This window comes from Schistocerca piceifrons, chromosome 2 (genome assembly GCF_021461385.2).
Source record: "Schistocerca piceifrons isolate TAMUIC-IGC-003096 chromosome 2, iqSchPice1.1, whole genome shotgun sequence".
In the NCBI taxonomy this organism is placed as follows: domain Eukaryota; kingdom Metazoa; phylum Arthropoda; class Insecta; order Orthoptera; family Acrididae; genus Schistocerca; species Schistocerca piceifrons.
In genome coordinates, this window is record NC_060139.1 from 341075858 (window position 1) to 341089826 (window position 13969).

The window sequence follows — 13969 nt, forward strand, 5'->3', positions numbered from 1 at the left end:
CACAACGCTGGAGCAGCTAAGAACGCTGTCTGGCTACGTCGCTCGTCCTTATGCTACATGTCGCCTGTCTTACCTTCTCTCATTCACGAAGTCTCTTGCACTTTACTTAGGTTACTCCTACTCACCGTCGCTAATGACGTCGATGTCGATCGGATGTTAAACCCTAATCTTCCTTCGTATCTTCCTTTTACGGCAACTTAGCAGAGGATTTGATAATAATTGTTGAAGTAACACAATTGGATTTCGTTACTAAGCAGCTGAAAGAAAGTTTAGTTTGGATGATGTTTAACATTATCTTCTACAAATCATCCAAAGCTTGAGAGCCATAGACTGTTTTCCTTGAAACTGCATACTCATTCCTGCTACAGGCTATTTGTGCATCGTTATTTATTACTTAATAATCATTTAACAGGGTAAATGTAGTACAAATATATCAGAACCCGCTTTCACTGCTGGTTTCACTAATTAAGCAGCAGTCACGTTAGTACTAGTCGAGTAAGGTATGATATATGCCTGGAAAAGCTTTCACCCTCCTCCACCTTTTCGTTCTGTACTCCTCTTTAAACGTCTTACAGAAAACAAGTACTAGCCTGAATCTTCCACATGCTTCAAGTTACGTAGATGAAAAAATAATTGGAGAGGGACAGTATCGAATCATATCCACCAAAAGACTGCATTTCAATGGTAATTAAACATGCAAATTTGTCTGAAATATTAAGAACATTTAACTGGAAAGGATGGTCATTGAAACAGTACCCTTGAATACCAACTGTTACCAAGTTCTAAGCAGAGTATTTATAGGAAATATTTCGACAGGTAAACTTCTTGTAGATTGCTTCGTAATCCCGTAAGTTTCTCGTTGGAGAACGCGGCGATAACGTACTCTGAGGTGTTAAAAGTCATGGGGTACCTCCTGATATCGTGTCGCAGCCCCTTTCGCCCGTCATAGTGCAACAGCTCGACGTCACATCGACTGAGCAAGACGGAAGTCTCCTGCAGAAATATTGAGCCCTGCTAACGCTATAGCCGTCCACAGTTACGAAAGCGTTGCCGGTGCAGGATTTTGAGCGCTAACTCACCTCTCGATTACGTTCTATAAATGTTTGATGGGATTCGTGTCGAACGATCTGGATGGACAAATAATTCGCTTTAATTGTCCATAATGTTCTTCAAACCAACTGCGAACGATTGTGGCCCAGTGACATGGCGTATTGTCATTCGTAAAAATCCCATCCTTTTTTGGGAACATGAAGTTCATGAATGGCTGCAAATGGTCTTGAAGAGGTTCAGTTGGACCAGAAGACCCAGTCCATTCCATCTAAACACCGCCCACACCATTACGGAGCCACCACCAGCTTGCACAGTGCCTTATTGACAGTATGGGTTCTTGGCTTCGTTGGGTCTGCGCCACACGTGAACCCTACCATCAGCTCTTATCAACTGCAGCGGGGAGTCATCTGACCAGGCCACGGTTTTTCAGTCTTCAAGGCTCCAATAGATATGGTCACGAGCGCAGGAGAGGTGCTGCAGGCGATGTCGTCCTGTTAGCAAAGGCACTCAGCTCAGATGTCTGCTGTCGAGGCACATTAACGCGCAATTTCGCCGCATTGTGTTAACGGATACGTTCGTCGTACGTGCCGTATTGATGTCTGCTGTTATTTCACGCAGTGTTGCTTGTCTGTTAGCACTGAAAACTCTACACAAACGCTGCTGCTCTCAGCCGTTAAGTGAAGGCCGTCGGGCACTGCTTTGTCTGTGGTGAGAAGTAATGCCTGAAATTTGTTATTCTCGGCACACACTTGATACTGTGAAAGTCCCTAACGATTTCCAAAATAGGATGATCGATGCGTCCAGCTCCAACTACCATTTTGCGTTCAAAGTCAGTAAATTGCCGTCGCGTGGCCGTTATCACTAACAACACCTTTTCACATGAATCACCTGACTACAAGTGACAGCTCCGCCAATGCACTGTTCTTTTATACATTGTGTATGTGATACTACTGCCATCTGTATATGTGCATATCGCTATCCAAGGGCATCGCATGCACGCTGAACCTTATGGTTGAAAACGATCTGGACTCAGACCACATGCCTGTAATACTACAAACGGAAGAAACACAGCAGGACACAGAACCACACAGAATACTGAACTATAAGCGCGCGAATTGGACCGTGTTCAAGGAAACGCTTGATAGTGGTATTCCGGATACTCACGAAATTAACTACACGCAACAAATTGATGAGGCGGTGGAGGCTCTCATTACCGCTGTCCAAGACGCGATGACTGACGCCATTCCGCGTACAGCATCAAAACAACACTCGACGGCCCTGCTACAGGAAATCGTGGGCCTTATTTCAATGAGGAACCGCCTCAGGAGATACTGGCAGCGTACTAGGTGCCCGTTCTATAAACTGCACGCCAACAGACTCCAGAGTCTAATAACGTAGAAAATACAGACATTTAGAAACCAGCAATAGGACCAGAAACTCGCAGGGCTAGGCACCCCATGTCCTGGGATGTGGAAGCTAGCCAGACTCTTGACCAGGGAGAAACATTACATTCCTACTCTACAAGGACCAGACGGCCCAACTTACCTCGCGAAAGGGAAGGCAGAGCTTATGCCCACAACACTTGCAGCATCCTTCAAACCGAATCTGGATTCTTCAAATCCAGTATTCACACTTAAAACGGATCAAGAGGTTACAGATTTGAAGCCCAGACCACGCACGACGAAATCAGGCGTACTAGTAAAACCGAAATTATTTTGGCTCTCAAGCATACCAATGCTAGGAAAGCCCCTGGACGATGGCATTCAAGACTGATGACCACAGATGTTAAGTCCCATAGTGCTCAGAGCCATTTGATGGCATTCAAAACCGTGTCCTCCAGAACTTTACGGATAGAGCCGTAGAAAACCTTTCACACATAACGAATGCCATCTTAAAATACCAACACTTCCCTGACTTTTGTAAGGCGACCAAGGTCCTGATGTCAGGAAGCCAGGGAAAGACCACTCCCTCCCACAAAATTACAGACCGATCAGTCTAATGTGTTCGCTCAGCAATATTGTTGAGAAGGTAAAACTAAAACGCATCACTGGGCACTGCATCGCAATGACACCCTAAGACTGGAGCAATTCGGCTTTAGGAATCACCATTCAACAACACAACTACTCCTCCGCGTTGTCGAACGAACTTGAATAACACACGGTTACAACACAAACAAAGCCAAAGGGGCCGTGTTCCTGGACATCGAAAAAGCTTTCGACGTCTCTCGCACAACGGCCTTATACGCAAACTGAGCGTTTCTGGTTTCCTTAATAATTCTCCCCTGCGAACTTTCTAGAAGGTCCAACAGAACGCAAATTCATCAGCGAGGACATTTTTCGTTACACATACAGTACAATTTCACATCTCTTACGGTATTCTATTTTTCATCTCGGAATGATTTCATATTTTCACTATAAAATATATATCAGATGCATCTATAATCTTTCAGAATATTCAAGTTTTTTTTTCAATCCAAATATGTCAGTAATTATGCTTTTGCAATTTCTTCCAAATTTCTTGTAGCGTCAGTTTTTATTACCTTTTTTTGTAGCTGCTGGCAAGAATTTTATTTTGGAAACTAGTCCCCTAGACTAAAAATAGATATGTCTATCATTTTTTAGAAATTTTTGCTGGCATTTGAAATCACCAACAACTGGCAATCCTATAAAACCTTGAGGTGTCTATTTTGGTGACAACCGAGATAGCGGATTTATTGATTTGCAGCATTACTTGATCCAACAAGAAATATGCCCTTCTGATGATAACGGCAGTCTGGAAATTGTATTCAAAACTTTCGAACCCCAACGAAAACCAGTGACAGTGGTCCTGACAGTTGTTTGAGAATCTCATACAAAGACCACAGCAATGCTCGTCCTGAGACATGTGATCGTACTGATATCCGCAAGTGTCCTATCACTGCTGATTATGCTGACCGTAATTATTCGCCACCTTCGTAACAACTCTGGACCCTGCTCGTCTACAAGATGGACGCTACTGCACACAGCTGACATGCACAAGGTGTGTACAGATTAGCATCTTTGCAGGGGCTGTCACATATCTTAAGCCCTGCCACTTCTTCCCGCCAAACAAAACATGCCTGCCATTACCGGAAAATGCATACACGGCCAACCGATAGCGAGGTTCCATCAAGCACACAAAATCCCACCAAGACAACACGCCATGATAAAACGCCAATCGCATCACAATGCGTCCCTTACTTCTAAAAAAAAACAGTCGCTTCCATTCTGTCTTCGTGACGTCATTGACAAATTACCAGTGGTGCGTTTCTGTGGCTAGCAACTAGCTTCGCATCGGACGTCCTCTGAAATCAGAAATCTGCTCACAAGGCTGGGCCATTATTTTCTGCAATCCGTGTTTCTTTTGAAAAGCTTAAGATGGCGATATTCAAAGGGCTCTCTCCAAAAATAAGAAAGCGCAGTCACTGTAACCTGAAGTATTTTAATAAAATCATTGCTATTGGAACCCATACCGTTATTACCCTCCAATTACTTAATCATCCTCATATTACATGAAAGGGGCATGCACAATTGCCTGCCGCGTTTCAAGCTGGCAAAGTAACCACTACTTCGCGTCTTTTGACCACCAACAGGCCTAAGCAAGTTATTATCAGGATAGCATCCGACATTGAATTCCATGTTCTAGCTGAAGGAGAAAATGTGCATCGAGGTAGGTAAGTGTGGTTCGTTCAAATAGAGTGGGAATAAATATGTCACAATCATATATCAAGGATTACTTGACGAACAGGTACAGTTCATTCTATCTCAACATCCATGTCTTCGGCAGCTGCTGCAGTGGCGTCAGCAGATCAGTAATTCATGTGTTTGGTGGTGCTATCTTAAAATTAATAGCTCATGAGTCATTCCAGAGTATTTCTGAATCGTCAAAGAGTTGTGAACATATGTGGTTTGCAGGGTGCAATGTCTGTAATAGTCGACAGACTTAATCAATAGCGACTCCATGTCAAATCGTCTTTTGACGATTTTGAAAAGTGTATGTTGGGACGTAAAGTTCTTGATGATAATGTTGAGTTACGTAACTGTATAAGTGCATGCATCAGAAATTCAATACAGGATATTTTATTTACTCTAATCGGTTTGAATACATGACATGCAGAATCCAAACAATTATTTGTAAAATATTACTGCATGGAGACTGCGATTTCATGGAATGAAGAAGAATCACTATGTTTTAATGTTGTAATATGTGGATATTGTTGTCCCAGAGTCAGAGTATTGTGTGTGTATTTATGAGATGAAACTAAAAAAAATGTAATAAACTGATATTTTTACAAGTTTCAATATGGGTTAATTCTTTGATGCGTATTATAATGAATCCCTGGGAATAAATGTCACCTAAGTGAGCTTAATACCAGACTCTTTCCTCAGGAAGATGTGTATTAGCATTTTATATGACTACCGCAGGCTGACGAGGCTGACAGAGCCTTCCCGGTTGAAATTCAAAATACATTTTTTTCCAAAATTGTCGTACTTAGTGACGTTCCTCATTTGAATCGACATGCAAACTCCAAAATGAGATATATCGAAATAATTTATCGTGGAGTAGAAAATAAACTAAAATCGCCCAAGACAAGAGAACAGAGGGGACTGGATGGAACTCTTACACAAATTCACACAGGGTGTACGAACGACCTTGCTCCTCTTCCAGCAGAAGTCACAGGAGGAACGAAGCGTTCCCAGTGGAAGAAAGCGCAGGTCATTCCCGTTTTCAAGAAGAGTCTGTAACCTCCCCCTCACTTATCGACCTTAATGACAGTGAAAAATTAAACCGCGTGTACCTAATGGAAATTTGGGAAAAGCAATCGTCACCGAAGTTAAGCTGTCGGTAAAGAGGGAGGAAAGGGTTACATCTAAATGAAAGGAAAAATGCAAATGAAACTGGTGGAAATTAATTTTGAAAAGGGGTAAAGTTAATGAAGAAAGTAAATGTGCGGCCGTTACGTTAACAATTAACTAGCGGTAATTAGATATTTGAGATTTGGGGGAAATTACGGTCGCCAGCCCTAAGGACAATTACTATAGTAACTGAAAAAGAAAGGTAATTACACATATAATTAGCACTAGAAGCGTGGCAACTGAAGGTTGACACGTGTAGTGTGAAAACTGAAAGTTTGTCAGAAGTAATAACTTTCGCTGCACTCTGACTTAATTTAGCAAAAGAATTAATAAAACCGGAAAACTGAAAGTTAATTTAGTGACTGAAATTAATAAGAAGCTTTCTTTCTTAAGCACATCGAAATTCAGTAATCATTTCAGCAATCATTTCAAAAGCTGCTTGAATCTCCGCAATTTAGAAATAAGAGATTTAGCTTTGAACTTGAATTAAATGATTCTGAACAATTAACAATAGTAAGATTTAGTACGTACCAAGCTGAGCTGCAGTCACAGGTAAGCTAAAATACGGTAACAAAACTCGCACTCTTAATTTGTGCTTGCGTAATCTAAATATTGTAGCCAGCTATGAATTCTTAAACTGAACTTTGAAATTAAAGCAGTGAAATGGAATGATTGTACTTTAATGCTGGCATCTGAACTTCAACGACACTCGGGTTGATTTCGGAAAAGGAAGGGACCCTGCTTGGTAATGCAATTGGGACAATGAGCAACAAAGGTTCATGCTAAGTAGCTGTAATTTTGTGATGCAACAATTTTAAAAGTTTGAAAAGCTGAGGTCTGCCATACAGTTCTGAAACTTTACGTGCTTCCAGTCTTCCTTGTTGGTTGATTGAAGGTTTGAAGCCGTCGATCGAGGAGGTGGCGACAGTCACTCATTGTCGGCCGTCGCTGTTGCAGAAGCTGGATGTTGGCGCGCCTTCTTCTCGACACGGTCACCAGACGAAACGGGCTCTTGATGTGCGCCAGCTAATTCTTCCCGTCCGCGACACCATGTCAGAAACTATCATCGCAAGTCGAGCGCAATTACATGCTGCCAAACCCCGAAAGCGGGGCAACTCGCGGGAGCTTCACACAACACACCTGCTCCACTCGCTACTCCAGCCAGACTCCCCCATGCTCTGCCCGCGCTCCACGCGGCAGAGTTAACACTACCAAAGATCCTACACACTTTGATTCTTCACACGACCTATCGATGTAATCGTTCGATAGCAGTTTTCCCTAGGCAAGACCCAGCGTAAAAATACAAATAATATTTACGAAACAAACCAATTATACATCGACATAAGTGCATAAATATATATATATATATATATATATATATATATATATATATATATATATACAAACAGTGAAACAATTACAATATATAAAGAGACAGAAATGTCATATCTTGAGGTAACAAAACAAGGAAAAAAATAATAGTACAATAGATGGAAATAGGAGGATATGCATTTCCGGCGTTACACGTGCCCCACATTGTCTGAGGATGTTCGTGTAACGTAAACAGACTCAGAAAATGTCCCAAAAAAGAAACAGCGGAAATGCATATGCTCAAAACATCAACAAAATTTAGCATTCGTCTAATTAACCATAAATCAATTTTTAGACCATAATAATTGAGTGGAGACACTCCTAATCTTAGTCCACTCTGTCATCTTGCACAAAATAAAACAGGTTGACAACATATTAAAATTCATAGAAAATATAGAAAAGGGGTTAGCTATTCCAAAATCGTCAAAATCCGAAACACTATCAAGAAATGGAATACTATTTACAAAATTAATCAGAGTACATGGTCATAAAAACAGGTAGATCAAAATAAGCAAATTAATTATTAATTACATAGAATACACATTTTATATAACCTTTTCGTAATTAATACTCTTGCCATGAGAGTCCACTTAATGCTAAACAAGAAAATAATATTCAGCAGATCGAAAAAACCATAAATATTGACAGTACAATTCTTTCAGCTGTCCAGGAAGAAAAACAATTCCGCCTTCCGTACCCGCAAGTACAAAGAATGCCGACAGCGGCACAAGAGCCGACAGCGGCTTCGCCTCGCAAGTATTGTTGCGCCCGCCTGTGCGGCACGCTTGATCTCACTCGCCCTTGTAACGGCACTTCCAGAACGTCCTTTTCACTGAATTCTTTAGGAAAAACTCACTCCCGAGTAATCTCAAGGAGTCCCTTAATACTATCACAGTGGATAACTCAACACTGTCCATCATCACACGCATGTACTAGCCTGAAACTTAAAACAGCGTCTAAGTACATCGGCAATGACTAATAAATCACATATTTGTGAAATTTTACAGCTATTTACAAAATCATATTTACATTCCTTAATCTACTGTGACTCAGCTGAAAACTTAAACTAGCAGCTTGAATTTTTCAGTTGATTAGATCAAGATTAAATTGATTAAAATTAAATTGATTAATCAAAATTGATTACTTATTAATTACAACTTCTTTAATGACCTTGGTCAGTCAAAACCATGGCAATCTAGCAAATCGTTAAATCTTACACTCTATTTTACATACTGTACAAATTACCCATTGTGTGGTATTAATCGATCCTAGGTCGGTACAATTTCAAGTCTACAATGTTCCGTATACCTAATAGTTTTCCAGAGCTTGGATACTCTAAGCAGTAAGTACTTGTGTGAGGTATACCAATGACTTTATATGGTCCATTATAAACAAACTTAAATTTAGAGATTTCATTGTCTATCTCGCTCGATTTCTCATGAGCTTTTACAAGTACTAAGTCTCCGATTGCAAACTTAGCAAAACGCGCTTTAGCGTCATGACGACGTATGCGAGCATCGGCTTTTAGCTTCATTACTTCTCGCAAACGATCTTTTTTCACACCAATATTAATGTTAATCCGTGGAGGGAATTTGATTATCTCTTCCAATTCACTTTCTACACTTTCGTCAATGCCGAAATTCCTCATGTTACGGCAGTTCAAACTCATTCCTACGTCAATGTCATCCGGCCAGTTAACAATGTGTATAGGCTGGTACTGCCTATGCACACCGTCTCCTGCCTCGTCAAAACCAACTACCATTGTTTTATCTAGTGACATACATGTCAAAGCTTTGCTTTCGCAGTTAATCACTGCAGGGTACTTTAATAGCCAATCTAACCCGATAATTACTTCCGCAGTTAAGTCTGGCACGACGATAAACTCTTGTTCAAATCGTGCCCCACATATCTCGAAGTTGACAAAAATCTGTTTTGTGACCGGTTTACTGGCCTTCCCAGTAGCACCGATAATTTTCACTCCTGTTACTGGCATAACTACGATGCCAGGTCTGTCTTTCAGGAACTCAAATATTTTCCCAGATACAGCACTCAATTCTGCACCGGTGTCAATCAACACGTTTAGTTGTAGGTCGTGCATATTAACAGACACTACTATCTCTCTACACTTGTCCTCGACTGTTTCTTTATTTTCCCACAGTAAATCCTCGTCTATATCCAAGTCATTCCAGAAAAAACCATCCGGCTTTGATCCTAAATCCGGTTTATCTGGCGGCTTTTTCAGCCTCTGTTCACATACAGTTTTAATTTCAACACGTCTGTCCTGAGGCTTAGTCTGTAGCTTCGCCTCCAATACCGAAACCTTTTCCTGTAACTCGTCAACTAGTGAGTGTTGCATTGCTATCAATTCACTAATTGTCACCTTCGTTGATTCCTCTTTAGTCAGATTGATCTCATCTTCCAATCTACCTGGAGAAATGTGCCCAGTAGTATCTGCAATTACTTCCTCTAGATCTGCGCAACCCACACTGTTATCGTCTGACTGTATAATGTCAGCTCTAACCTCATACACGCTGTAATCTATGTGCTTTTCTACCAATCGTGTCCGGCTATCACTAAAATTTTCGTAATCTTTCTCCTTAATATTCTCGCAATGTTTAAACTGGAGGTTTGCGTCGGATGGGTCGGCTACTTCTACCACTACGACTTTCGGTAAGGTCTGCCGGTTAGGGCCAGAACTTTCCGTTACTACTTCAACATCTAACTCCTGCGGGACGAAACACGACGAATCTTGCTCGTGCTCCCCATTAACATCAACTATTTCTAGTAAAGTCTGCCGGTTAGGCCAGAACTTTCTATCATTTCACAAACACTATCTTCCTGCGGGACGAGACGCGGAAAATCCTGCACGCGCTCCCCATAAACACTTCTCCCATACAGGCCCCTATAATCTCTTAGCTCGTCGTATAAGCGACCGAACTGCCTTAACCAGACCTCATCCCTCTCTGCATCCCCTCGCTCGATGACGGACGTTTTATCCGACATCTGATCTTGTCTCAACACTTGCGAATCATTCTTAAACTCAATCTCCAGTTCCGCTGTGGGTATTACAGCTGCCACTTTATAATCGATTTCCGGAACACTACTTAAAGTGTTCTCACTGACAGTGAATGTACTTCCTACTGCCGTGTACACAGCTGATCTACTACTTGTGGGCGCACTCCTTTCTCCTAATACTGGCACACTCTCCCGCCGTTGATTATTCCATACGGAATTTTCACAACGACGCCACCTAGGTTTTCTCTTGTTATTGGGCCTCCAAAATTTCTCCACGCCCGGTCGGCCCCTCACCGGCGCGGCTAATGGTTTCCCTGTCTTGTCACAGCAGATACGCTCCCCGGATACTGCTGAGGCGGCTGGTCACACCCTCTGGCGTTATTACTATTCTGTGAAGCCCGTATCACGTTAGTATGATACTGGTTTCCGTCATTCCTGTTATTATTTGCATTGTACCGATTGTTATTACGGTCCGAACCATTATTGTTATTGCTGGCATGGTTGCGGTATGCATTATTCCCATGGTTATCGTTGTTGTGGTTGCTGTGGTACCCGTTGTTGTTACCATGGCCTCTACCACTGTCGCGATTATTGCGCCAATTGTCCTCGTCCTCAACTCTTCCCAGGAAATCATTGTCCTGTGATTGCTTCCTACATAGCGTTTTGTATCATCTGGAAGCTTCTTGTAGAGTTCCCAGACTATTTCGGATTCCGTGCGGCGATCATGCAAATATTCCAACTTGCGGATCCAGCCCTCACAAAACTCCTTCATCGAGCCGCGTGAATTCGCATCGAAAGGCCTCGATACGACAAATTCGCGCCAGACACTTTGCTGTTTTTGCTCTGACCAGTATTCAGCCAGAAACAAATTTTTAAATTCGTCAAAAGTCAGGTTCGTAATGTTGAGGTTTAAGCCCCAACGCTTGGCATCACCAGCCAACACATCAATAATCGCATTAATTTTTCTCTCATTAGTCCACGATCTGGGTAAAACCCTTTCACAATTCTTAATGAAATCCGTCGCGTGTATACCGCTTTTTTTCAATGGGTCGAACCGCTCCTCTTTCGTCAACAATTCCGAACTATGTGCATAGATTGGCACATGGCTCTGTTTTTCGTCAAGTTTCTTTTCTAATTCCGACACTCTCGTAATTACTTGGCAAGTGGTTGTCGCAAGCGTTTCTACTTCCCTTTTTTTCTCTTCGCAGGTATTAGCCTGCTTCGTCACTTTGGTATCTACTTCGGATACTAAAGCCTTTAAAGTTTCCACTTTCTTTTGATCCTCTTTTTTCACTAATTGAATTTGTTCCGTCACCTTATTCTCGATGATCGGAGCAACTGATTCTCCTACACTTTTCTCGATTCTGCTAATTTCGGAATAAAAACGAGTATTTATGCTCGCAATTTCCGCCTGAACGCCTATCATTTCCTGTTTAAGATTACCGATTTCGGTATTAATTACAACAACATCTTCTTTTATTTTATCAACTTTTGTGTTAACAACTCCAACATTGTTGATAACAACGTTAATAGCTTTGTTCTGATTGTCTAGCATCCGTTCAATTTTTTCAGACTGAGCTTCTTGCTTGGCAGCCCGAGCTTCTTGCTTGGCAGCCTGAGCTTCTTGTTTGGCAGCCTGAGCTTCTTGCTTGGCAGCCTGATCTTCTTGCTTGGCCGATTGACTCTTGATTTCGTTAATCAAAACATTCAATAAATCAGTTAAATTCCCGGAAACTACCGGTTTTACTTCCGTAGCGGCTTCCCCTTTAATTGTCCCCCCGCATTCGTCATCAAGGGATCCAGATTTGATTTTCACTTCCGATTCCGAAACATTTTCTAAAGTTTGGAATTCCATTTCTGCTCTTTGTTGCGTTTCGGCGGTCGCGTCTTTCATGCTAGCCGCCTGCCCCTGAACAATGGGTACCGCGGTGCGCGTTTCCCACTGTTCGACCGATTGTTCCGTATCCAAGTCTACCAAATTTTGGTAATTGTTGCCTTCACTCATTTTAATAATTTTCAATATAAATAACAAATCTCAAATCTAATTAGGATTCCTCACACTAATATTCTCGCAGACGTATCGACCATTTCGTAACCAGTACTTTGTTACGAGATTTGCAACATACAAAATTCGTGTCCAGAACAACCTCAAATCCGAAGATTGTCCTGTCACCAGGTCACCACGTGTAACCTCCCCCTCACTTATCGACCTTAATGACAGTGAAAAATTAAACCGCGTGTACCTAATGGAAATTTGGGAAAAGCAATCGTCACCGAAGTTAAGCTGTCGGTAAAGAGGGAGGAAAGGGTTACATCTAAATGAAAGGAAAAATGCAAATGAAACTGGTGGAAATTAATTTTGAAAAGGGGTAAAGTTAATGAAGAAAGTAAATGTGCGGCCGTTACGTTAACAATTAACTAGCGGTAATTAGATATTTGAGATTTGGGGGAAATCACGGTCGCCAGTCCTAAGGACAATTACTATAGTAACTGAAAAAGAAAGGTAATTACACATATAATTAGCACTAGAAGCGTGGCAACTGAAGGTTGACACGTGTAGTGTGAAAACTGAAAGTTTGTCAGAAGTAATAACTTTCGCTGCACTCTGACTTAATTTAGCAAAAGAATTAATAAAACCGGAAAACTGAAAGTTAATTTAGTGACTGAAATTAATAAGAAGCTTTCTTTCTTAAGCACATCGAAATTCAGTAAAATACGGTTAGTCTTGGACTACCTCAACAATCATTTCAAAAGCTGCTTGAATCTCCGCAATTTAGAAATAAGAGATTTAGCTTTGAACTTGAATTAAATGATTCTGAACAATTAACAATAGTAAGATTTAGTACGTACCAAGCTGAGCTGCAGTCACAGGTAAGCTAAAATACGGTAACAAAACTCGCATTCTTAATTTGTGCTTGCGTAATCTAAATATTGTAGCCAGCTATGAATACTTAAACTGAACTTTGAAATTAAAGCAGTGAAATGGAATGATTGTACTTTAATGCTGGCATCTGAATTTCAACGACACTCGGGTTGATTTCGGAAAAGGAAGGGACCCTGCTTGGTAATGCAATTGGGACAATGAGCAACAAAGGTTCATGCTAAGTAGCTGTAATTTTGTGATGCAACAATTTTAAAAGTTTGAAAAGCTGAGGTCTGCCATACAGTTCTGAAACTTTACGTGCTTCCAGTCTTCCTTGTTGGTTGATTGAAGGTTTGAAGCCGTCGATCGAGGAGGTGGCGACAGTCACTCATTGTCGGCCGTCGCTGTTGCAGAAGCTGGATGTTGGCGCGCCTTCTTCTCGACACGGTTACCAGACGAAACGGGCTCTTGATGTGCGCCAGCTAATGCTTCCTGTCCGCGACACCATGTCAGAAACTATCATCGCAAGTCGAGCGCAATTACATGCTGCCAAACCCCGAAAGCGGGGCAACTCGCGGGAGCGTCACACAACACCTGCTCCACTCGCTACTCCAGCCAGACTCCCCCATGCTCTGCCCGCGCTCCACGCGGCAGAGTTAACACTACCAAAGATCCTACACACTTTGATTCTTCACACGACCTATCGATGTAATCGTTCGATAGCAGTTTTCCCTAGGCAAGACCCAGCGTAAAAATACAAATAATATTTACGAAACAAACCAATTATACATCGACG